At 40.5% G+C, this 23381-nt stretch overlaps 1 long non-coding RNA gene across 1 annotated transcript in view; it reads right to left on the reverse strand.

The window, feature by feature from the left end:
• Positions 1-310: 310 nt before the first annotated feature.
• Positions 311-23381, reverse strand: part of LOC140732336 (uncharacterized) — a 115569-nt gene continuing 92498 nt past the window's right edge. Inside the window, exon 3 of the long non-coding RNA XR_012100050.1 lies at positions 311-1216. This is a non-coding gene — a long non-coding RNA (uncharacterized lncRNA). The remainder of the gene's footprint in view (positions 1217-23381) is intronic.

A 23381-nucleotide genomic window follows, 5' to 3' on the forward strand; every position in this document is an offset into this window, starting at 1 on the left:
TTGGAAGGATTCATAGGAGAGGCAGAGACGTTTGAGGTTGAGATGATACGACTGTTCACGTTACTTTCTTTCCAGATACTGTGATTAGGTTAGGGTTAATTGTCTTTGTCCGGGGTAGCTGGGGCAGCATGCCCCAAAGGGCTGGAAGGGCCTACTCAATACTGTATCGCTAAATAAAATAAAACTCCCTACTGTGGAGGAGATTGAAAGGGAATTAATCATTTGAAAAAAACAAGAGTGATATGCTGGAAAGTGTGACAGTCTTTTCGCCAGATACATTTATTGTGAGCATTTTGAAATCCATGTCTTCTACCGATAATCAGTTGTACCACATTCTGCCAGGATGTACAGTTATGACAGCAGCTGCCATACCAATGTGACTTACATATTTCTGCACTGTTAAGCATGTAATTGACATTAAAGTGTAAATGCTTTCTGACAGTGCTAATGATGTGAGAATATTTTATAACATCAGTAAATCAAAATATACAATGATAGAAATGATAATATATTTCAGTATATCTCCTCATCCTTTTCCTGTTTCACAACCCTATGCATTAGACTAGCGTCCTCTGTATGACTGCCATGTAGTTGCTGGAAGACTGTTATCCTTTCCCTATTGCTCCACACAGATACCCTTGGTGACTCACAACAGCCTTTGTCTTTGATGAACCAGCTTCAGACCATTGACCTTAGACAATTAAAAACACAGCCTGGTGCTTCTGTAGGGTGGGGAGGAACATCATTGCCCCAAGCTGACATGTTGATATCCTCTTAATAGTGCAATGATCACCCTGTACACCGTTTGCTCCACCAGCTGTGCTGGTGCCTTGCTGTTTTCAAGCAAACAGTACTCTGCTGATTGCTGGGATGGATGGTCAGGACTATATGTCTGTTTCTGCAGAAAAGTGACAAGTTCTCAATTGCCAAGCCTCTACTCTTGTAAGAAGCAACCTGCTCAGAGGTGGAATTTCTCTGATCCAAGAAAAAAAATGTACCAACAGGCAGCATTTTTCCTTTCAGCTAGCTGCTGTTATCAAGCACTCTTTGACTTCTGGTAACCTCATGGTTAGTATTCATAGACAACAGCCACCTGCTCACAAATGGCATCTCTCTGTTCAACAAGGACGTCAAGTTGGTCACTGGTGGCAAACCGCTCTCTCTTCCAGAGGTCTCCAGTGCAAGGGGCCTTTGTGCTGCTCCTGGTTGTGTTGGCCTAAGTGAAGGAGATGAAGGGCATTAGTAGTGTTAATAGAGTAACAACTAGTGAGATTATGCACAGAGTCTTTTCCCCCCAGGGAAATGGACTCAAAAATAACTAGAGGCATAGGGTTAAAACGAAAGGGAGTAGACTTAAAAATGAACTGAGGATCAGGAGCTTTAAGTTCCTGGCCATTAACACATCAGATGACCTGTCCTGGGCCCAGCACATAGCAAGGTGTACCAGTCTGTTTACATTCTTATTGTATTAGAATTGATTTATTATTCCCACATGTCCCAAGATACAGTGAAAAGCTTGTCTTGCATATTGTTTATACAGTTCAAATCATTACACAGTGCATTGACTTGTAAAACAATAGCAAAGCTGAATGAAGTATAAAAGTTACAGAGCAGGTAAATGATGAAGTGCAAGATCACAATGAGGTAGGTAGACTGTGAGGCCAAGAGGGCATCTTATAACTTAAGAGGTCCATCCAAATGTCTTTAAGACAGTGGGATTGAAGCCATCCTTGAGCCAGGTGGTCCATGCTTTCAGGGTTTTTTTAATAATTCATCTTCAAAATTTTCTAAAAACAATAAAATCAACAAGAACATATAAGCTCAGACATGAAAAAAGGACATAACATTAGAGGGATGCCTGTTGTACAGAGTGCTCAAAAGTGCTAAACATTAAATCTCAAATGAGGCCCATGAAAGATTAACTGGGGGGAAAGGTTTTGAATCTTCTGCCCAATACGATAGACGGGAGGAGAGAATGTCCGAGGTGGATGGCTGCTTCACTGAGGTGGGGGGAGTATAGACAGAGTCCTTAGACAGCAGGCTGGTTCCTGTGGTGTGCCGATCAGTGTCGACAACTCTGCAAATTCTTGCAGCCACATGCAGTCCAGATGCTAATAAAGCTGTTATGCATCCAGATAGAATATTTCTATGGTGCATCAATAACAATTATTGAAGGTCAAATGGGACATGCCAAATTTCTTCAGCCTCCTGAGGAATAGAGAATTTGGTGAGCCGTAGAGGAGGCCACGGACTGACATGTCAGAATAGGAATGGGAAGTAGAATTAAAATGTGCGGCTAATAGGAGATCCCGCTCTTTAACCATTCTTCTAATTTAAGTCCTTCTGTAGCTTCTCTACCTCCTCAAGACTACCTGCAAACTTTGCAACAAATTCATCATCCAAATCATTGACATATAGCTTAAAAAGATTCAGTCACAACCCTGTACCCCGTGGGACACTAGTAGTCACTAGCACCCAGTCAGAAAAGGCTCCCTTTATTCCCACTCTTTGCCTCCTGCCAATCAGCCACTCATTTATCTATGCTGGAATCTTTCCTGTAATCTTTCCTGGGCTTCTTGCTTGTTAAGCAGTCTCATGTGTGGCACCTTGTCAAAGGCCTTCTGAAAATCTAAGTACACAACATCAATCGATTCTCCTTTGTCTATCCTGCTTGTTATTTCTTCAAATAATTCCACCATGTATGTCAGGCAACTTTTTCCCTTGAGGAAACCATGCTGACTAAGACATGGTTAATAAGACATTGATGATAAATCTAATTCTGATTCTGATTAATTCTTCTACTGCTGGGTCTGTCAGGCTTCCTGATAGACGAGATCTTTCTACTGACATATTTTCATGAACCATGATAAATTCTTTGCACTGTGCATGAGTAAATGGCGGAATGAAAGTTCCATACTTATTAAAAATTGCATTGAGATCTCTAGCAAGATGATGATTTTTTAAAATTGGCATTACTCTTGGTGCAGAGATTCTTATTTCTACTATTCTTGTTATCTGTTCCCAGCCTCTCCTAGCTATTAACTTTCAGGGATCTTCTGCACCACCAGAAGTACCAAATCCCCTACATTGCTTTGGGTGAAATGTGGAGTTTTCTCTCTTGTATCCATTATTTTCTCAGTCACAGCCATAATCATCTATTTAGCTGACATAGGGATAATGCTTTTAAGTGCTTTTGAGCTTCTGTCATTGGGGTATTGAATTTGTTGAGGCCCCTTGAGGTGCAGGTCTTGATTGAGCATGTTTCTTGGAGTAATCCACCCTTACATCATTTCAATTGTTTTCAGGGAAGCCAAGTGGGCATTAGAGCTATATGCAGTGATAACTTAACACACAAAAAGGGTGAAATCTAATTTTAAGGCAAATGTCTCCTGTGTGTACTTGTAGATAAACTGCAATCCTGTTGGACAGGAGAGTGATGTGGTGTGCCTACTTTGTAGCATTGTATTAATGACATTGTCTGGGACATACAGTCTTCAGCAGAAGCTTGAAGGCACAAACAGATATGGAGAAAATACTCTGCCCTGCAAAGATGCTATAAAGCATTTACAAAATCTTCTCAAAACTCTGCCTGAGAACTTCTAACAAATGCAACTGGACAACCATGAAAATGTTCAGAATTCCTATTGCTTTTAAGAATAAAGTTCTCAAGCCAGCTTAACCAAAAGGAATTGAAAAGAAATAGTTACAAATTCTTAATGAGTTTAAAATAAATGGTTAATGCTTCTGCTAAATGATAAAACAGAGGAATATATTGAAGTATAAAAATCACAATTAGAACACCTCAAAAATAACTTCAAATTTTTAACAGCATATATTTACCACACTCTCTTCAATTGACAATAATATTTTGCTTTTGCTGACTCCCTCAACTATTCAATCAAAACATTTCACTAACCTCTGTAAAAATTTAAATATCAAACCAAGTCATTGTAAATTTAGTTACGCATTAAATCCTGCTAGGCTGTGACACCAAAAGAATCCTTCAATTATCTGGATGCCTTTTGAATGATTTTATTAGATAGCTTTAGAAAAGTACATCGGTTTTCAGAAATTAAATGAATTCAATATTAGAGCAAAAGTTGAAAGGGGTGATCGGGGTCCTGCACTGATTGTTTTTATCCAAGAGTGTTGGATGTTGCTGGAAAGACCAGTATACATTGCAATTCCCTAATTACATGTATTAACATACTACCGAGCCAGTCATCTTTCTGAAGTGAAAGAATGCTTGTGGTGAACTTATCCCCACAGTAAGACAAGGTAGATCATTTGATTTTGTTGCAGTATTGATGAAGGAATAGTATACCTTCAAAGTGGGGTGTGACTTGGAGATGTTAATGCATTTATAAGCATTGCCTTTCTTAATTGTAGTAGTCAGTGGACATATTTGTAGAACAGCACAGCAGTGGACAAGCCACTTGATATATCTCTTCTACACCCTCTCCACAGTCCTCTCATCCTTCCAATAATGGGGTGACCAGATCTGTATGCAATACTTCAAGAGCTGAAATGTGACTTCCTTACTTTTATTCTCAGCACCCTTAACAATAAAGGCAAGCATGCCAGGTGCCTTCCTTGCCATCTTATCCACTTGCATAGGCATTTTCAGAGAATGATGGGCCTGGACTCCAATATCTCTCTATAACTCAATGCTTTTAAGGGGTCTATCATTAATTGTATATTTTATCCTTTCAGTTGACCTCCTAAGTGAACACCTCATGTTTGCACAGATTAACCTCCATCTGCCACTGCTCTGCTGATGTTTGTAACTGCTCTATATCCCACTATATTCTTCAATAGTCCTTTATACTGTACACAACTCCACCAGTCTTGGTGTCATTGGCAAACCTGTTAATCCACACATCTATGTTTTCCTCCAAATCACTGATATAAATCACAAAGAGCAGAGGTCCCAGAACAATCCTGTGGAACACAACTGGTCTCGGACCTTCAGCCAAAATAATATTCTTTCACTCCTTCTCTCTGTCTTCTATGGACCAGTCAGTTTTGAATGCAAATTCGCAATTCATCCTGGATCCCATGCAATCTCTATCTTCTGAATCAGCCTACAATGAGGAGCCTTTTCAAATGCTTTACTGAAGTCACATAGATGATATCCACTGCCTTATCCCAGGGGTCACCAACCTATTCTGCATCGCGGACCGGTTTAATATTGACAATGTTCTTGCAGACCAGCTGACTTGGGGCGGGGGGCGGTGGTGGGGGTGTTAATCACAACAGGAATATAGGACCTATATTATAGGTGATAAGTCAACTGTATGTCTTTATAAGTGGCTAATACTCTCAATTTTGTTTCTAAAAGGGTTTATCTAACAAATTTAATATTAAATACACAGCGCATATTTTCCTCACATGAATATAGTGATAAGTCAATTATAACTCACTTATAAGTCAATAGCATCATAACATTTTAAGTAACATTTAGATCTTAAACACACAGCGCATATTTTCCTGGTATGAACATATAAAATCATTGCAACACACCAGTGAGAGGACAAGGTAAGGGCCGGAGGTCCCCGTGCCGGGGCCGCAGCGCTCACAGTCCAGAGGGAGCGACCGAGCGAACCAGGAGTGCAACAGGGTGCATGCCCGCACCCCCCCCCCCCCCCCCGTAGGTAGGTAGGATCTATCGGCTGACAAAAGTTTGGCTCGAGGGATGACTTTCAGTAGATTGCAGCGAGGTAGCTGCTCTGCTACTTACGAAACCCTGAGTCCGAATTAGGTCGTCTGCGAATATTCTAGCACGGGGTTCCCCACAGACATTCGGTGTGCTAAATAGGTTTAGAGGCGGCACCCATCTGTCTGCGCTCCAGGCCAGTAGCAAAGGCACTTCTCGCTGGCCACACAAGGCGGCCAGTTACCCAAAGCCAACCAGTGATCCCTGGCGCGAGGGTATCACTGCGTTTAGGCGACTGATGACCTCGCGTGGGTAATGACTTTGCATGCGTAATGACCTCGCGTGCATTCACGTTCACCAGTGGGCGTGACAGGGAATGAGGAAAGGTGCAGCTGACTCATATCAGTTCATATCGCCAAATCATATCGTTTCCTCACGGCCCGGTAGCACATGCTTTGTGGCCCGGTGGTTGGGGACCACTGCCTTATCCTTATCTTGCTCCAATCACTTTCCCAAAAAACTTGATTAGGTTTGTAATGTACGAACTGCCCTCCACAAAGACATGTTTTCTGTCTACAAGCAAGCCACGGCTTTCCAAATGAGGATAAATCCTCTCCAATAATTTCACTGCCTCTAACCTGAGGCTCAGTAACTGACCTGGATTCTCCCCATTTCCTTTCTTGTACAAAGATATATTTGCTACTCTCCGGCCCTCTGGGACCTTGCCAGTTGCTAGTGAAGACACAGAGATCTTTCACTTGCTTCTTTAATAGCCTGGGATATATGCCAGCAGGCCCTGAAGACATATCCACCTTACCGCCTTTCAGAAGACCTAGAACTGCATCCTCTTTAATTTCAAACTACCCCAACACATGATTATGCCGCCCTCTGTCTTCACTATCCTCCAAATATGGTGCAAATAATCAATTGCTGTAAGACCTCAATTGATAAAGCAGCATCAGTGGAGGCAAGGATGGTTTATGCTTCGGGTCAAGACACTGCACAACAGCAGATGTCAATTGCTAATATGTCACATCAGAATAAATTGGAGGTAGTTGTCTTTTTAGTGCTGCAGCTGCTAAATAAAAATCATCATGCACAACACGCTGGAGGAGCTCAGCAGGTCGGGCAGCATCCGTGGAAATGAGCAGTCAACGTTTCGGGCCGAGGCCCTTCGTCAGGACTGAAGAGGGAGGGGGCAGGGGCCCTATAAAGAAGGTGGGGGGAGGGTGGGAAGGAGAAGGCAGGTAGGTGCCAGGTGAAAAACCAGTAAGGGAAAAGATCAAGGGGTGGGGGAGGGGAAGCAGGGAGGGGATAGGCAGGAAAGGTGAAGAAGGAATGTAAGGGGAAAGCACTATGGGTATTAGAAGAAGGCAGAATCATGAGAGAGGTGATAGGCAGCTGGAGGAGGAGGCAGAGTGAAACTGGGATGGGGGAAGGGAGGGGGAGGGAATTACCAGAAGTTGGAGAATTCAATGTTCCTACCAAGGGGCTGGAGACTACCCAAACAGTATATGAGGTGTTGCACCTCTAACCTGAGTTTGGCCTTATCATGGTAGTAGAAGAGGCCATGTATGGACATATCCGAATGGGAATGTGAAGCAGAGTTGAAGTGGGTAGCAACCGGGAGATCCTGTCTGTAGTGACAGACAGAGCGGAGATGCTTGACGAAGTGGTCCCCCAATCTGCGTCGGGTCTCGCTGATGTAGAGAGGCCGCACCGGGAGCACCGGATGCAATAGATGACCCCAACAGACTCACAAGTGAAGTGTTGCCTCACCTGGAAGGACTGTTTGGGGCCCTGAATAGTGGTAAGAGAGGAGGTGTAGGGACAGGTGTAGCACTTACGCTTGCAGGGATAAGTACCAGGTGGGAGATCTGTGGGGAGGGACTTGTGGACCAGTGAGTCGTGGAGGGAATGATCCCTGCGAAAAGCGGAGAGGGGTAGAGAGGGAAAGATGGAGTGTTCAGAGGGAGTGAGGAGCAGTGAAGTTGAGACGGTTGATGTCTCGGCGACAGTTGGAGATGAAAAGATTGAATGCAGGTAGAAGGCCAGGGGGTGGGTGTCCAGGAGGAGGAGGAGGGTTGGAGACAGGAGAAGGGGTCATCAATAGGGGTGGGGAATCCTTGTTAAAGTAGTAGGCTAGGACATGTAGGCGATGGAAGAAAAGTTCTGCGTCATTGCAGGCGCTGAACTCACTGAGGTGTGGACGGAGGGGGACAAAAGTGAGGCCCTTGCTAAGGACAGAATGTTCTGCCTCAGAGAGGGGAAGGTCAGAGGGGATGGTGAAGACACAGCAAGGGTTGGGGCTGGGGTCAGAGGAGGGTAAAGAGTGGGAGATCTCAGGAGGGAGAGGGAGGTTGGGATGTTCAGGGAGAGCGGGGTCGGGGGAGGATGAGGGATCAGAGGAATGGGGGTGAGGGGTTGAGGAAAGGTTGGGAGTCGCAGGGAGAATAGGGGGTAGTAGAGGAATAAGACGAGCGGTAGGATCCAGCGGCAGTGTGAACGGTCCTGGTCTGGAGAGAGTTAGGACCTCGGTCCGAGCTGGATCTGGGGCTGGGAGTGGCGGAGAGTGTGACCTGCATGGCACCAGAACTGAGGTCTGAGTCGGAAGCCAGTGAGTCCATGGCCCGCCGTGGGCTGGAGCCCATGTCCGGGAGGCCATCCTTCCTTCCTTCCTTCCTTCCTTCCTTCCTTCCTTCCTTCCTTCCTTCCTTCCTTCCTTTCTTTCTTTCTTTCTTTCTTTCTTTCTTTCTTTCTTTCTTTCTTTCTTTCTTTCTTTCTTTCTTTCTTTCTTTCTTTTTCAATCTTTTTATTATTATTATTAATATCAACAAAATAAAATTGATACATAGATAATGGGATTACAAACATACACATTTCAACTGAACATGAAAGAATACATAAGCAATGGTTACAGTATGAGTATTCCCAAATCATGGACGATACAATTTACAAATAAACAAGGCAAACCTAGGTATATCATAATATATTTTAAAAAACAGAAAAAAAGAAAAAAATTATGCAATAAAAACTAATCTAATAATCTAATAACTAATAAGGAAAAAAACAAAAAAGAGAAAAAGAAAAAATGGAAAAAAAGGGCTGTTTATAACGTCTCACAAAAATACAAAATCATCAGTGTCGTCAACTCCGATCCTCTCGACATGTATAAAAACAAAACTGTAAAAACAAATAGGCCTGGAACAGGGTCCTATTACATCATATGAAAATATTGAATAAATGGTCTCCATATCTTTTCAAATTTAATAGAAGTATCGAATACAACACTTCTAATTTTTTCTAAATTTAGACGTAACATAGTTTGAGAAAACCAATGAAATACGGTAGGAGGATTAATTTCTTTCCAATTCAACAAAATAGATCTTCTAGCCATTAATGTAAGAAATGCAATCATTCGACAAGCGGAAGAGGATAAATGAAGTAAGTCCATCATTGGTAAACCAAAAATTGTAGTAATAGGATGAGGTTGTAAATCAATGTTCAATACCATAGAAATAATATTTAAAATGTCTTTCCAATATTTTTCCAAAAGCGGACACGACCAGAACATATGAGTTAAAGATGCTATCTCAGAATGACATCTGTCACAAATAGGATTTATATAGGAATAAAAATGAGCCAATTTATCCTTGGACATATGAGCCCTATGCACAACCTTAAACTGTATTAATGAATGTTTAGCACATATAGATGATGTATTAATTAATTGAAGAATTTTATCCCAATTCTCAATAGGGATAGTAAGGTTAAGTTCTCTTTCCCAATCATTTTTAGTCTTATAGAAGGGCTCTGAACGTATCTTCATAAATATATTGCAAAGTTTTGATATTTGCCCTTTCTGAGAAGGATTTAGTTCAAACAAATTCTCCAAAATACCTGAGGACACAAAATTTGAAAAAGTAGGAAGTACAGTATTTAAGAAATTCCTAATCTGTAAATATCTAAAAAAATGAAATCTAGGCAAATTATATTTATTAGATAATTGTTCAAAAGACATAAAACAATTATCCAAAAATAAATCGGAAAATCGTAGTAATCCTTTAGTCTTCCAAGCTGAATAAGCTTGGTCTATAATAGAAGGATAAAAAAAGCAATTGGATACAATAGGAATATTTAAAACAAACTGAGTCAACCCAAAAAATTTCCAAAATTGAAACCATATACGTAAAGTATGTTTAACTATTGTGCTGTCAATTCGTTTCAGCAATTTAGAAAGAGCAAAGGGAAGAGAAGTCCCTAAAATAGAACCTAATGCAAATCCTTGTACAGATTTAATTTCCAGGTTCACCCAATGAGGGCTAAAAGATATATCCCAATCCTTTAACCAACATATCAAATATCGGATATTAACTGCCCAATAATAAAATCTAAAATTAGGCAATGCCAATCCACCTTCTTTCCTTGCCTTCTGTAAATATTTTTTACTTAATCTAGGATTTTTATTCTGCCATATATATGAGGAAATTTTTGAATCAACATTTGCAAAAAAAGATTTCGGAATAAAGATTGGTACCGCTTGAAATATATATAAAAACTTGGGTAAAATAACCATCTTAATAGCATTAATCCGACCTATCAGAGATAAAGATACTGGTGACCACTTAGTAAACAAACATTTAATCTGATTGATTAAGGGTAAAAAATTAACCTTAAATAAATCCTTATAGTTTTTTGTAATTTTAATCCCTAAGTAAATAAAAGAGTCATTAACTAATTTAAAAGGTAAATTTCCATAAATTGGAACTTGTCTATTTAAAGGAAACAATTCACTCTTATTAAGATTTAATTTATACCTGGAAAAAACACTAAATTGAGCCAACAATGATATAACTGCAGGAATGGATTTCTCAGGATCAGAAATAAATAATAATAAATCATCTGCATATAATGATAGCTTATGTATATCTGTCCCACGATTAATGCCAAAAATGTTCTGTGATTCTCTGATAGCAATTGCCAAGGGTTCTAAAGCAATATCAAATAATAATGGACTAAGAGGACAGCCTTGTCTAGTACACCGAAATAAACGAAAAAAGGGAGATCTTTGATTGTTAGTAAGCACCGAGGCTACTGGAGTATGATATATCAGTTTAATCCAGGAAATGAATGTCGGACTAAAATTAAACTTCTCAAGCATATTAAATAAGTATGGCCATTCAACTCTATCAAATGCTTTCTCCACATCTAATGAAATGACACATTCTGAAGTGCTATGTGAAGGAGTATAAACAATATTCAATAATCTCCTAACATTGAAAAAAGAATAGCGATTTTTAATAAAACCAGTTTGATCTTCCGAAATAATTTGGGGTAATACCTTCTCCAGCCTGGATGCCAGTAACTTGGAAAAGATCTTGGAATCTACATTCAATAAAGATATTGGTCTATAGGATGCACAGTCAGTAGGGTCTTTATCTTTCTTCAATATTAAAGAAATGGAAGCTCTATAAAAAGATTGTGGCAGATTGCCCAATCTAATTGCTTCTTCAAAAACCCTGCATAACCAAGGAGAAAGAGTAGCGGAAAAACATTTTAAAAATTCTACTGTATACCCATCTGGACCTGGTGCTTTCCCAGAATTCATAGAGGAAATAACCCCTTTAATTTCTGCATCCGTAATAGGAGTTTCTAATATTGAAAGATCATCTGATGATAATTTTAGAAAATTCAATTTCCCAAGAAAATTACACATGGTATTATGATCATGAGGGAATTCGGAATGATACAGGGAGGTATAAAAATCTTGAAATGATTTGTTTATCTCATCATGGTTAACTGTCAGATCCCCATTCTGCTGACGGATCTTAGTAATTTGATGTTTAACCAAAGCATTCTTCAATTGACTAGCTAACATTTTACCCAATTTATCACTATGTATATAAAAATCAGATCTGGTTTTCATTAATTGATTTTCAATTGAAGATGTAAGTAATAAACTATGTTTCGTTTGAAGTTCAACCCTTTGTAAAGCTCCTTACTAGGAGTAATCGAATATTTCCTGTCAATCTCTTTAATTTTATCAACCAATAAAAGAGTTTCCTTCTTAATGTGTTTTCTCAGACCAACAGAGTAGGAGATAATCTGTCCACGTATATATGCTTTAAAAGTGTCCCAAAGCGTTCCGCAAGAAATATCATCCGTGGAATTAGTTGAAAAGAAGAAATCGATCTGTTCCTTCATAAATTTAATAAAATCCAGATCTTGCAGTAAGGTAGAATCAAATCGCCATTGTCTAGCACTAGAAGCTGTATCCGTAAATTTAATAGAAAGTTTTAATGGAGCATGATCAGAGATGGCTATAATATCATAATTACAACCAATTACTGATGGAATAAAACAAGAGTCAGCAAAAAATAATCAATTCTCGAGTAGGAATGATAAACATGTGAGAAAAATGAAAACTCTTTGTCCTTAGAATGCCGAAATCTCCAAATATCAAAAATTCCATTATCAGTCAAAAAAGAGTTAATACAAGTGGCCGACTTATTAGGTAAAGTCTGAGTAGATATAGATTTGTCCAACAAAGGATTTAAACAACAATTAAAGTCACCACCCATTATTAACTTATATTCATTTAGATTAGGTAGAGAAGTAAATAAGGACTTAAAAAAATCAGGACACTCCACATTTGGAGCATAAACATTAACCATAGCAACCTTTTTGTTAAAAAGTAAGCCAGTAATTAACAAAAATCTACCATTCGGATCCGAAAAGATATCGTGTTGGACAAATGCAATAGAGGAGTCAATAAAAATTGAAACTCCCTTTACTTTAGCATTTGAATTCGAATGGTACTGTTGATTCCTCCAAAACCTAAAAAAGCAATAATTACCCTCTTTCCTCACATGAGTTTCTTGTACAAAAATAATATGAGCATTAAGTCTTTGGAATACTTTGAAAATCTTTTTCCGTTTAATCGGATGGTTTAAGCCATTAGTATTCCAAGAGACAAAATTAATGGTCTGAGCCATATTTCTGAAATCAACCCTTTGGTATATAAAGGGTTAACCAAATTATGAACTCATGCACCCGGAAGACGAACAAAAATAAGGGGCAGACCCGGAACTGACGACATCGCAGACATTTTAGTAGTTTAAAATCAGTCCAAATGAAGAAACTAAAACAAGTTAAAGTAAAGAACTTAAGATTTAGAAAAAAAAACCCACCCCCCACCCAAAAAGAAAAAGAAAAAAGATCATCCCAGCCAGGAAACTGCTGGGAAAAAGGACAGATGAAACTAAATCTACCCCCATATCAGCAGAAGACAACTCCGTATATAAAGGATAAAAAAAAAGATCCACCCAAACTCTAAGAAAATAATAATCACTATACTAAAACCAAACTTCTTAATATAATTGATAGTAAAAAATACAAAAAGAATATGATCACTAGTAACTTATAAATTGGGTTAAAACCCAAACAAACCAAAAAAAAATTTAAACTGTGATAAAAAATGCATTATAGGAAGAAGACGAGAGAAAAAAAAATGGTGAAATCGAAAAAAAAGAGCCAAAAATATTTTATAGAAGAAACCGCCATCTTAGTAAAAAAAAATTCACCTTCGAAGGATTAATAATAATGACCAAAGATAAAGTACAGTAGTTGAAGTAAGTAAAATAACAAGATTAATATGTCGAAAAAAAACTTTAATTAGAGTATAAAATATAGAGTAAACCTACACCAATAGCCAGAAACAAAATCTGGTTATGGAAACAAAAACCATTTTACACGATCAAAATCACTCATTTATTAGAGATGAGAATCCGTAGCAGTAGGGAAGTTCTCATTCAGAAAGCTTCTCGCTTCAGATGTGGAAAGGAAAACATGCCGTGGTGCGTTCAGAGGCGATATTCTGAGCTTCGCAGGGTATAAGAGCGCAGGTTTTAGATTTTTCTCATAACATTCGGACATCAGAGGTTTAAAAAGAAGCCCTACCTTCATTACTTCTGGACTAAAATCTTCCACTAATTGAAAGTTGTGATCTTGAAATTTGACCATCCCAGCACGCCGAGCCACACGAATAAGTTGCTCTTTAACATGCACATAGTGAAATCGGACAATTACAACCGGTGGTTTAGCTGAAGTACTTGGTGAACGACGCATAATTCTGTGAGCGCGATCGAGTAACGGAGGACTGTCTGGGAATACAGAATGGAACGCATCCTTTAAAAGTTGAGCAAAGTACTTCGAGGGGTCCCCTTGTTCAATACCTTCCGAGAGACCAAGTATGCTAAGTTCTGTCTTCTGGACCGATTCTCAAAGTCGACACTCTTGGTTTTAAGTGTTTCCACCTGTTTAATCGTCGAAAGTAATTTCTGCTCCAGTTTTTCAATTATCAAGTCTCGCTTCCGAGCGTCCTCTTGCAAAGTTGCGATTAGAACTTGCTGCTGGTTAACTACTGAATCCGTCTTATCCATATAATCTTGAAAAGCCTTTATATCTTGTTTAAAAATTTGTCGTTGTTCTTCAAATTTTTCATTTAAAACCTCCAATAATATTTCATAAGTCAATTCAGTGCGCTTAGGATCAGTCTTTTTCTTCTTCCCGTTCCCGTTAGGATCCTTCCCAGGTTCTCGTCCTTTAGATCTCAGAGCCATTTCTGTACTCATTTCCTCAAAAATTCACAATAAACTCTTAAAGATAAGTCCAAAAATGTAGCAAGAATCTTTTGGTGTAGGAAAAAGTAAGTTAAATAAGGGTGATCATTGGTTAAGAAAAGTAAAGGTTATGGAGCGAATCTGAAGCAGTGCTCACTCCATGAGCGTCTCCTGCTGACTCCCCGAGGCCATGCTTCCAGTCGGGGTCAGAGGCAGATGGGCCTTTGGCCTGCCTGTGGTGAACTACATATACCTGTCTGGACACGCCCCCCGCTGACTGCTCCTGTGGCTCCTCCCACTGACCGTGGCTCCTCCCACGGACCCCGGTATAAAGGCGATTGGAGACACCACCCTGGCCTCAGTCTCCAGGATGCAGTGTGATGGTCAATTGCTGCTTGTTCTTTCTTCCAGCCTATAAAAGTCTATATCTCGCCTCTCATCTCCGAGAGTTAGTGATGGTGCATCGCTGCCGAAGGCTTGAGAAGTCAAAGTCCGAAGGGTCGGGGTCCGGGCCGGAGGTGGTGGTGGTCGTGGGCTGCAGGTGGGCAAGCTTGTGGTCCTTCTTGGATGCGAGGAAGGAGAAGAAATTGCGGTTGGAGGCATGAATCTGGTGGAGAATGAAATGTAGGAGAGGTCCATGGCAGATAGTGGAGAGCGAGGTCCATGGCAGACCCCTTACCCTTTCCAGTCCTAGGACAATGGAACAGTAATATTAAATTGTGTTGGAAATGTTCAGTGTTTCTTAGTGATTTCTAAGCAGGACAGTAGTGTCGTGTAGCAGTTAGTGTTACACTTCACAGTGCCAGTGACCCAGGTTCAATTCCCATTGCTTCCTCTCAGGAGTTTCCACATTCTCCCTGGGACTGCTCTGGTCTCCCCTTGCATTCCAAAGGTGTATGAGCTAGTAGGTTAATTGGTCACATGGGTGTAGAATGGCTTAGTTGGACTGGAAGGGACTGATACCATGCTGTATCTCAAAATTAAAAAAAAAACATTTTTTTCCTGTTGATTTTAAATTATGAAGATTTTTTCATAAAGTTTTAAAGATGTCATCCTTTTAAAAGCTTTTAAATATTCCTGAATGTTCCTGAATTTTGAAAACATGGTGGTATATTGCAGTTTGCTATGCATTCTGCTCCATTTCTGAAACTTGATTCCATTAAGTACAGCAGCATTTACTGATACTGACTGCAGATGATTTTCCTGGCAGCAGAGTGTCTCATCATTTTGACAGACATCACTGCTAGTAGATGAGACTCAGGCAATCGTCAAGGCTTTTGTTTTAAGTCTGTGTGGATGAATTTTGGTCTGCACTGACCACTCTATATCCTATTGCAACTTGAATCAATTCAGCATGTGGAGACACATTGCGATGTTCCCAGCAAGCTCTCCGTGGATTCTCACGTGGAAACTATATTCCAATCTTATTTCAGCCATCAGCTCTGAATGCAGTTACCTTAATGCTCACTGCAAGTTCCAAGCTGATGTTCCAATATATCAATGTGGCGATTGTCAGAGCTTATTTCCTGCATTAAATGGTTGGAATTAGATCTTTTATTTGGTAATATATCAAAATCCAGTGTTCTGCGCATGTTCCTGCTCACAACTACTTCTAGGTACATTCAACCATTAATCCTACCAGAGGTTATTTAGAATATATTCACACTCTCATACAATTATGGACCATTTTATAAATCCTTCTTATGCACGCATGTACTTTGTTGCGCGATTTAAATGCCAAAAAGAAATTTAATTAAATTTGGTGGGAATGTGATGCTTTGAATTAGGAATCGGTTCAATGGGAGATGTTGTTTTAATCCCAACCTTGCTGAAGGGAGAATGAAAGATGGAGGATGAAGATAGAAATTGGATGATGATATCACTGGAAGTGCTATATTTCTAAGTCACTAGAGATTAAGGCTGCTCTTTTTGCTATCTTTAATTTACAGATTAAATGGCCAAATTCAAAGTTAAACATGATGTTATCCCTTTTTAAATATAATACACAAACAATTTGCAATCCAATACAGTAAAAATAATTCACAATGCAATGCTTGGTACCTGACTGGATCATAAGACATATGAACAGAATTAGCCAATTTGAGTCTGCTCCACCGTTCCATCACAGCTGATTTATTAACAAACACAAGAAAATCTGCAGATGCTCGATATCCAAAGCAATAGGCACAAAATGCTGGAGAAACTCAGCAGGCCAGGCAACATCTCTGAGAAGGAGTAATCAGTCGATGTTTCCGGCCAAGATCCTTCACCAGGACTAGAAAGAAAGATGAGAAGTCAAAGTAAGAAGTTAGGGCGAAGGGGAGGAAGATGTACAAGGTGGTAAATGATAGTTGGGACTAGGAGGAAGGGAGTGGGTAAAGTAAAGAGCTGGGAAGTTGATTGGTGAAAGAGGTAAAGGCTAGAGGAGGGATAGAGGACCTGATAGGAGAGGATAGAAGACCATGGTAAAAAGGGAAGAGGGAGGAGCACCAGAGGGAGGTGTTGGGCAGGTAAGGAGATAATGTGAGAGAGCCAAACAGGTATGGGGAATGGTGAAGGGGGAGGATAATTATGGAAGTTAGAGAAATCGATGTTTATATCGAGCACTTACATCCCACGTGTCAGAACAAGTGGGATCTCTTGGTAGCCACCCATTTCAATTCTACTCCCATTCCCATTCTGACAAGTCAGTCCATGGAAATGGGAGGAGCTGAAGGAGAAATGATTGAGAGTGAGGACCAGTTCCGCCGGATGGAGGAGAGTGGTGGAGAAAAGAGGAACTGGTTGGGTCTGTTGGCAAGAAAGAAGAGGAGAGCTGTAAGGGCCCCCTGAAGGAGGATGGGGGTGATAGGGACTGGACATCAATAGTGAAAATTAGATGATCGGGCAAACAAACCTGAAGTCATTGAAAACATCAAGAGCATGCGAAGTGTCATGTGTGTCGGTACGAAGCGACTGAACCAGGGGGGTAAAATGTAATCAAAATATGCAGATATAAGTTTGGTGGGGCAGGAGCAAGCAGAAACAATGTGTCTACCCAGACAGGTAGGCTTGTGGATCTTGGGTAGGAAGTAGAAATGGGGTGTGGGAACTATGAGATTGGTGGCCATGGATGGGAGGTCCCCAGAGTTAATAAAGATCGTGATGGTGCAGGAGACAATGCCTTGGTGCTCCATAGTGGGGTCCTGTTCAAGAGATAAGTAAGAGGAGGTGCCTGAGAGTTGTTGCCTTCCCTCAGTAAGGTAGAGGTCAGTCCACCAGACTACTATAGCAACCCCCTTATCTGTGGGTTTGATGGTAAAGTTGGCATTAGTGTCGAGAGAGTGGAGTGCAGCAAACTTGGAAGGAATGAGGTTTGAATTGGAGTGAGGAGTGGTAAAGTCGAGCGGGTCGATATGTTGTCAGCAGTTAGCAATAAAAAGTTCCAGAGCATGCAGAAGCCCAGAGCGGGGTGTCCAGGAAGAGGAGGAGGATTGAAAGAGAGTAGAAGGGGTCATTGGTGTAGGCTGGACAGTCCTTACCAAAGACGAGGGCATGTAGGTGGAGGCGGCAGAGGAGCTCAGCACCATGGCAGGCACAGGCCTTACAGAGGTGCGGGTACAAGGGGACAAAGGTGAGTCCCTTACTGAGGTCAGAAAGTTCTGCCTCAGAGAGGGGGAAGCTCAGAGTGAATTGTGAAGATGTGGCATGGATGAGAGCTGGGATCAGCGGGGGGAAGAGAGCTGGTAGTGTCTGAAGCGAAGGGAGGGTTGCAAAGTTCAGGGAAGCAGGGGTGGGAGGAACATGGAGTCTTCAAGGGCCTAAGAGCTGACTGTGGGACCTGAGAGACATGGGATTTCAGAGTAGCGGCGGGGAAAGGGGAGACTGTGGTTCCAGAGGCAGTGGGTGAAGTCTTGATTGGAGATGCTGTCAGTCAAGGTTCCAGTCTAGATTTGGATTTCCAGATTGTGCAATTGACACTTTGAACATGTCCAGGGTTGGTGGAACCTGCATTAATTGCAGTGGAATCCAGATTCTGAATCTGCTCGGGATCATTGGAACCATGAAGGTTGTCAGCAGGTTCAGTGGTCTGCAAATGGGTGACCTTCCAATCCTTTCTGGGCATGTGAAAGGCAAAGAAACATGCTTTTGACAGCCTGGCCTACATCAGGAAATGACTATAACATTTAGAAGGTCTTGGTGCAGTTGTACAAGATGCTGGTGAGGCAGCACTTGTAGTTTTGGTTACTCTGCTATTGGAGAGATGTTACTAAACTGGACAGAGAGCAAAAAAGATTTACAAAGATGTTGTCAGTACTTGAGGGACTGAAATCTTAACCTAGAGTCAATTTCAATGACTCTTTACAGCTCATGTTCTCAGTATTACTTTTTTATTTGCACCATTGTTCTCTTTTGCACATTGGTCATTTGTCATCGTTTGTCTGTGTATAGTTCTTTGTAAGTTCTATTGTATTTATTTATTTATTTTCCTATACATGGTTGCAAGAAAATGAATCTCAAGCTAGTTTTAGTAACATATACAATATGTACTTTGATGGTAAATTTTACTTGGAACTGTGAAACTTTGACTTACAGGGAGAGGTTTGACAGGTTAGAACTTTTTTCTTTGGAGCACAGAAGACTGAGAGATAATTTTCTGGAGGTATGTAAAATCACGAGGAGCATAGATTGGGTAACAGCATTCAGTCTTTCTCTCAGGGTTGTGGAGTTGAGAACTAGAGGGCAGAGTTTTATGGTGAGAGGGGAAAGATTTAATAGGAACTTGAATGGCAGAGTTCAACACAGAGGATAGTATGTACTGTATATGGAATGCACTGCCAGAGGAAGCAAGTACAATAACAATGAGGAAGTTGGAGAGGAAATGTGTGGAAAAGGTTTAGAAAATTATGGGCCAAACACAGGCAGATGGGACAAGATGAGCATCTTGGTTAGCAGTTAGGTCCAAGGGCCTGGTTCCATGCTGATAGAAAATGCTGGAGATACACATCTTCCTTAGCTTGTAAACATAGAAACAAGTCTTTGGGAGACCAGCAGGATGGTTTTGCTATCTGCTGCAGGATTATGAGCATCTTCTACCATGTGGAAGCTCATTTCACAGTTGCAATCCTGACTTAACAACAGTTTGGTTTACAAACTTATCGCAGGAATGCAACGAGCCATAAACTGGGGCTGACTTGTAATCAACAAGTCAGGCAGCATCCATTGGAAGAGAACAGAGTTTCAGGACAATAATCCTATATCTGATTAAAGTCTTTTTTCCAGATATCCTCTCTGACCAGCAAAATGTTTCCACCATTTCAGCATTTTTTTTTACAGATTTCCATCATCCTCAGTTCTTTGGATATTCAAAACAGAGATTGATAGACCTTGCTACATTAAATGAATCAAGGCGATATGGGGCTAGTATAAGAAAGTAGTACTAATGGTCATGATCACCTGTGATACTGTTGAATGGTGGAGCAGGCACAAGGAACCATCTGACTATCTCCTGCTTCTATTCTTTGTGATCTTCCACTTACCCAGAGACTCAGGAGCAAATGATATTGCATAGATAGCTTGGTTTCTCACTGGCTCAAGTAACTTCAACAGACTGACTGAAATCTCAGAAGTAACATTACTTTCTCAGGAATTCAAGGGTTGTCTCACTGAGAATTTGAGCTGAAATCAGAGAAGATCACATGAAATTCATGTCAGGCATGAGCTCATATGAAAATGAATGAGAAACAAGGAACAAAAGGCTGACGCTTTTCAGAATCTCTAAATGATCACAGGGAGAACGATTCTTCATCATCATCATTATGTGCTGTGTCATATGAGTTAGATGATTATGGTCCTCCATCTGTCTTTTAATGTGAAAAGTTGTAAAAACGTCCCTACTTTAGAAACTACTAGGCTTACCCATAGCCCTCTATTTTTCTAAGCTCCATGTACCTATCCAAGAGTCTCTTAAAAGAACTTATTGTATCCGCCTCCACCACTATGCCAGCAACCCATTCCATGCACTCACCACTCTCTGAGTAAAAAGCTTACCTCTGATATCTCCTCTGTACCTACTCCCAAGCACCTTAAACTTGTGTCCTCTTGTGGCAACCATTTCAGCCCTTGGGAAAAGCCTCTGACTATCCACATGATCCATGCCTCTCATCATCTTATACACCTCTATCAGGTCACCTCTCATCCCCTGTCGCTCCAAGGAAAAAAGGCCAAGTTCACTCAACCTATTCTCATAAGGCATGCTCCCAAATCCAGGCAACATCCTTGTAAATCTCCTCTGCACCATTTCTATGGCTTCCACATCCTTCCTGTAGTGAGGCGACCAGAACTGAGCACAGTACTCCAAGTGGGGTCTGACTAGGGTCCTATATAGCTGCAACATTACCTCTCAGCTCCTAAATTCAATTCCACAATTAATGAAGGCCAATGCACCGTATGCCTTCATAACCACAGCGTCAACCTGCGCAGCTGCTTTGAGTGTCCTATGGACTCGGACCCCAAGATCCCTCTGATTCTCCACATTGCCAAGAGTCTTACCATTAATTCTATATTCTGCCATCATACTTGACCTACCAAAATGAACTACTTCACACTGATCTGGTACTTCATGAATATCATGTGCTGGTGACTGCAACTTTTTCTTCCATTGATTTTTCCCATCACTGTAAGATTGCCAAGCTTCATCTTTCTTCAGGACCTGTCCCAGAAATTCCAGCTGCCGTTTCTTGATTGATGATATCAGTTCTCTTCTTGGTCCAGCTTTTTACAACACCTCCACATTTGTTACTTTGTCCTTCAATGATATTTTCATCATTCTTCTCAAAAACCACGTTCCTGCAGCTTGCTTTGAGTCTTTACTCATCTTACTTGGACATTATCCAAAATTTGCTTCAATACGTTAGTGTGGAATGAGCATCGCACCGCAACATTCTGAGTTTCGTATCCATAGAGATTACGTTATTCATTATTTCTTGCTCAAACGCTCGAAAGTGCATTTAGCAAACGCAATCCATCTCCTAATTTCAATATCAGCCCTACCATTATATGTTATCGTGCTTCGTAAGTAATTGAAATTATTGAATTGAATTGTTTCATTGCCCACTTTCAGTTTGCATTTCTGTATTTAATTTTTCTTTGTGACAACTGTACATTCGGTCTTCCTGCAGCTGATGGTCAATCCTCTCTTTGCACTTTCTTCGACAATCCATTGGAGAATGATTTCAATCTCCAAAATTGACTGGATTTCTGGAAGCCACAATAGTTATTCTGGAAGGGGACCATTAACAGATAAATTTATTTCTGTCTGTTGTCCCCTAGCAGTGGGCAAGGACTAACTGGAAATATTATACTATGTAGATGAAAATACTTAGAGAAACGCTAGGGAAAGGTTCCAGTGGGTTTTTTTTCAAGCAGGTGAACATTGGGAGATATGGTGGTGAGTGTTTTTCAATTGAGAAAAAACAAGTAATTGTCTCATTACGCCTCCAGGTGGTTAGAGTGTAGGCCAAGTGAAGTTGAAAATAATTGCCTTAAATAACTCCTCCACATCATTATTACAATTCTTTGCGTTCTAAAGCCATTTTCAAGGCCTGCAAACGCAGGTTCTACACGCTGCACTTTTAATTTGTTTCAGGGTTTATCGTGACAAGTACCTGACTTTAATGCACCAAATATTAGCCTCTGATGTACTGTATGATAATGAGACGAAAGAAAGTTCTTGCTCTAATGCAGGAAAATGGGATGATTTCCATACATATTTAGAATGATGGGTTATAAGAAAGCTTTGCAGAGACATAAAGTGAGACACTTGCTCCAAAGTACTTAGTGCTTGGCATATTCCAGTAACAACAGTAGCTGTGTTACTGATCTAGTTGAACTTCTAGTGATTTCTGCCACTAATGTTAATAGAGTAGAACCGTTCTCCTAGTTTTTGGATGGTTCGATAATTAGATCACTGGGTGATCCTCTGCTGGGCAGCTCACTGGGACCCTGGTGCTTGTGCTCCCTTTAAACCCACTGGAGTTTTGACTCCCATGCTCTATTTAAACACACTTTGGCACTGCCATTGACCCATTAAATTCATTGCAACCCCATTTTTCATACTTCATATAAATTCATCAGGGCTCCAGATCCTTTGAAACTCTCTGAATTCACTAGAACTTTTTTTATACTACAGTGAAACGTCTTCAAAAATGGTGATTATGGTGGTACTTCATTGTTGATTTTCCACGTACTTAATTCACTTAACTCATTTAAAGAAAAAGAAAAGTGAGGGTTAGCTTTATTTGTCACATGTACATCAAAACATTGAAAGGTAGAGTGAAATGCAGAGCTTGTGGCAATGATCCACACAGTCTGGGGGCCGCTCGCAAGTGTTGCCGTGCTTCTGGTGCATACGTAGCATGCCCGCAACTCTAAATCTTCCTAACGTCTTTGGAATGAGGCTGAAAGCTGGAACACTTGGAAGAAAGCCACACAGATATGAAGAGAATGTACAGACTCCTTACAGTCAGTGGCGGGCATTGAACCCTGATCAGTGATCTCTTGCATTGTAAACCTTCATGCTAACTGTCACACCATGGTATTGTGCTGCCAATTAAATCTAAATTGTGGCAAATTAATGGGATTTTAGTGTATAAGTGACTCAATAACTGCAAACAAAATAAACTTATCTGTGTTCTTTTCTGCTGAAGGTGGCCCTTGCTGGTCGGAGGTGAGCAGCCACATGATTGACCACGATATACAAATGAATTATCGCGGTAAGTCAGCACTTAGTGTTTGCTCTGCCTTTCAATATGTTTCTGACAGATCTGAGTGTAACCCAATTTCACAGGCACATTATTGTTTATCATGAATCTCTATCCCTGCCTTCGGTTAAAGATTTTACTTCTTTTACACTCTGCTTCAACCACAAAGTGAAGTATAGATGTGGAATGAATCGACAGTGAATATGATCGAGGCAGGGACAAGTAGAGCTTTTAGAAGACAGTGGATAGGTACTTGGATTAGAAAGATTCAGAAGCTTGTTTTCCAAATGCTGGCAAATAGAACGAGCTCGAAAGGAGCATACATGGTCAGCATGAACCTGTTGGGCTGAAGGGTCTGTTTCT

This window comes from Hemitrygon akajei, chromosome 8 (genome assembly GCF_048418815.1).
Source record: "Hemitrygon akajei chromosome 8, sHemAka1.3, whole genome shotgun sequence".
Taxonomy (NCBI): domain Eukaryota; kingdom Metazoa; phylum Chordata; class Chondrichthyes; order Myliobatiformes; family Dasyatidae; genus Hemitrygon; species Hemitrygon akajei.